Here is a 3,982-nt window from a genome sequence, read left to right on the forward strand (position 1 = left end):
CCCTCGACAGGTGACCATTATGGTAAACTTCATGGTCGTCAGGTCCGTGTTGTCGTTCAATGGCTCCTAGGGCGACCTTCCCTGATAGCCCTTAGAGGTGTGGTGTCTCCACTCCATTTGAAGATGAAGTTCCCCACTGATAATGGAGTGGGGGAAGTTTGAGGTGATCAGAAGAAGGCCAGAGACTGCTATGCCACCTTCATGAAGAAGAACAACGGCAACACACGGGGGATGGCACTGTGCATAGAGAACCTGGTCAGTAACCAGAGAGATGAACTAATAGAAAAGAGAGGAAGACCGGTGGAGGACCTCATCCCCTGGCCACTCAGCAAAGACGACCCTTCCAAGGTCGTCCAGGTTGGCTCATTATTGAGCGATGAACAGAAAGAAGATCTGGGGCACCTCCTCCAGACTAACATGGATGTCTTTGCATGGTTAACTGCAGACATGCTGATGAGCACATTTATGTGTGAAATTTTAGGGCATAAATTATACATTTTATCACATTGGACAGAGTTACTCGGTGCTTTCTTGTGCTTTTCACGGTTTAGGTGAATTCTTGTGAAAATGAAGGAGATGATGCTAAGGAGATGTTTTTAAGCTTTTTAGAAGTGTAGATGGATGCATAGCCCATCGAGTCAGCTTTGCAATGGTTCAAACGACACTTAATTCGAGTTGAAGCGAAGAAGTTATGGCGTTTCCGTCACGACAGCGTGAAAATGGTCTGCAGGGGTTTATTTATAATTATTGACAGTCGGATGGGGACAAAGTGAAACGGAAGGTCGGATTTTAGGGGCCTTAATGAAATTATCAGAAGTTACTTTATTGTACCCGAAAGATTCCATTTGGAAGGCTCTGGACAGTCCAACTTCAACTTGAGATATCTTGGGCTCCCCCAACTCCGAATTGGATGAAATTTGGGTCTATTTTGTGTGATTTTTCGCAAGGAACACAATGATGAGACCTAGATAAGCACCCCATGCTCCACGTTTCTGAAGGACAGAATGGGTATTTTATTTATTCTTGAAGGAATCCTAGTCATCACCCTTACTCTCTCTCTCCTCCAACTTCTCAAGGGCACTTCAAATTCTATTTGGGATAGATTTATATTTTCTCATCTATGGAAAGTTGAAAAATCAAAGATGCTTTGATTTTATTGCTTGGAGAAGATATCTACAAAGAAAAGGAAGCACTTGTTAAAATTGGAAGTTTATTTTTCTAGAAATGAAGGTCCATGTAAACAATCTTCTTCTTCTTCTTCTTTCTATTTTTTTCTTTTTCTTAGGATTCAAGGCATTGTAAAAGAGGAAAGAGAAGAGAATATTCTCTTTTCTTAGGGAATATTTCTCCTATACTTCCATCTTCTCTCTTCTCCTCTCTTCCACCTATAAATACCCCCTACCTCTCTTGTAAAAATTTGATCATCCACTTAGTGAAATTTCTTCTCTTCTTCTCCTTCTAATTTGTGATTTTTGGCTTTTCTAAGTTCTAGTTTGTTTTTATAATTTTTAGTTAATGCTTATAATAGGTTTAGTTTATGCTTTAATTTCAATTTAAGTCTTCAATTGAGTTGTAATTTCTTAATTCTAGTTTAGGTTTTAAGCCTTCTAGTCTAAGTTCTTAAGTTGATGACAAGACTTGAAGATTTAGAAGAGGAGGCCATGGTAAGTTTATGCAAGTATTCAAGCTTTTCATTTACATTCATGCAAGCACATCCAGGTTTTACTATCTAAACTCTCAATCTCATTCTCCATCTCCTCTATCTCTCTCTATCTTCTTCTTCTTCCCCCTCTATTTCTTTTATTTTAATTTTATATGGTTGTGGTTTATGGATGCATTTTTTATTCCCTTATTTCTTTTTATGTGGTTAGTATGTGTGGCTGCATTTTTATTCCTTTCAATTCGCTTTAGTTTGATAGGTTAGATGCTCATGTGTTAGGACGCCGATTTAATCCCTTAATTTTGTTAGATGCTTATGAGTTAGGATGCATTGATTTTCGTTAGTTTAATTAGTTTAATTTAACACTTTAATTTGGTTCATTTTGCATTACTTTTAAGTTAGTTAAATAGAGTGGCGAATATCTCCTCGTTCGACCCGTAGCTACGATTGACCCGTACGCTTGCTGTTTTATTTTAACTCAAACAAGTTATTGGCGCCGTTGCCGGGGAGATTATTGTCCATTTTATTTATCTGATTTTTAAGTAGTTCGAAGTGTTTTTAGTTTATTATTTTCTCTTCTTTTTTTTTTGAAAAAAAAAAAAAAATATCAATTTTGAAAACCTCTTCTTGTTTCTCTTTTGTTTCAAATAGTGTGCGCCCAATCTAAAGTCCTTCATATGCTTCAACCCTCCATCTTTTGGTGTCCCTCATAGGATTAAGTTACCTATGACGCTACATCTTGACTTGGTTGGGTGGATTGACATGTGACTTATCTTTGGAGGTGACCACTCTTGATAACAGGAAAACGACATAGTGAGAGTGTTGGAAACATAAACGTATAGTAGACCTCCATTCTACATCGAATCCATATTGGAGTCGCACGTAGGTGGCTATAGAAGACTATACGGGTTCCCTTGCTGTCAACCTATATGGCATCCTTACATCTTTAGAACCATTGTTTCGATTTTTGAGGGATAGAGATGCACTATCTACCTTGGGGTCCCTCTTGTTTCTAGTTTTTTTTTTTTTATTTTATTTTTTTTTTAAGTGTTTTATTTTTCTTTAATTTTTCTAAAGGAGACCTCATATCTATTTAGGTGGCTAAGGTGTGGACTCGTGATTCAAGTAATGCGTCTTATTAGAAGACCACCTTCTCTACCACCTTTGACCATGGGTGACCAACAACTCAAGACTCTTAAGGATAAGTTTTACCCCACCAGGGCTCACGACCCTCATGCATTAGTCCCTTTGTTGTTACAGGGAATAACTATGAACTCAAGACCAACTTCATCAACATGCTACCCCATTTCCATGGGATGGCTAATGAGGATGCATATCTCTTCCTTAGGGAATTTGAGGAGGTCCGTGTTCTAATTAAGGTCCGAATTTGACTGATGATCCAGATTAGGCTTAGGTTTATACCCTTTGCCTTGAAAGACCAGGCCAAGAAGTGACTCTATGGACTGCCAACAAACTCCATTAATACATGGGATGAGTTCACCATTGTCTTTTTGAGAAAATTCTTCCCTCTTCACAAGACCAATAAGCTTAAAAGTGACATCCTCCAGTTCAAGCAGAAACCACATGAGTCTTTTTCTAAATTCATGGAAAGATTCAAGGACCTCCTCTTAGAATGCCCTCACCATGGTTTTGACTTGTGGCAGCTATGCCAAATTATTTATGAAGGTATTGATTATCGAGACCAAGCAACTTGTAGAGTCTATGTGTCCAGGAGGCTTTACTTCTTTTCTCGAGGAGAATGATGCATGGACATTCTTAACCAACTTGGTGATAAGACTAGGGAATGGGAATCTTCCCAAGAGGGTGAAAGGACCACTAAGGGGTATCTCATTGAGGGTATGCCAGCCAAGGAGGCCAAACTTGATAGCCTCATAAAACGGTTGGAGTCCATAGTTCTTAAAGAGTCTATACCAGTTAACCCGGTCAACGAGATCAACCATGTGTCGGTATGCGTTGGTGCCAAACCCCTGGACACCTTTTCGAGGAATGCCCCAACACCTTGGTGGGCAATCCAGACCGAGAATGTAAGTGCTCTCTACCAAAATAACCCATATAGCAATACTTACAATCCAGGATGGAGAAATCACCCCAATTTCTCATGGAATCAAGGGAACCAAGCAGGCCCATCCAACTTTAACCATCAAGGCCAGGTTGGTGCCCAAAGGACTAACTATGTACCACAAAGCCAAGGAATGTCTCCTAACCCCTTTCCCCCTCGTCCTCATCCAGGATCTTCTATTAATTCTGCTAGGCCTCCTCTCCTTGCACCTTATCAGCAACCCCCAAGATTTACCAATATAG

General features: G+C 39.6%; 1 non-coding gene across 1 annotated transcript; it reads right to left on the minus strand.

Annotated features, from left to right (window-relative positions):
• Window positions 1–3,204: 3,204 nt before the first annotated feature.
• Window positions 3,205–3,311, minus strand: LOC122657197. The gene has a single exon (XR_006332265.1). It is a non-coding gene; the product is annotated as a small nucleolar RNA R71 (small nucleolar RNA).
• Between the last annotated feature and the right edge of the window lie 671 nt (window positions 3,312–3,982).

The sequence above is a fragment of the Telopea speciosissima genome, chromosome 3 (assembly GCF_018873765.1).
Source record: "Telopea speciosissima isolate NSW1024214 ecotype Mountain lineage chromosome 3, Tspe_v1, whole genome shotgun sequence".
NCBI lineage: Eukaryota > Viridiplantae > Streptophyta > Magnoliopsida > Proteales > Proteaceae > Telopea > Telopea speciosissima.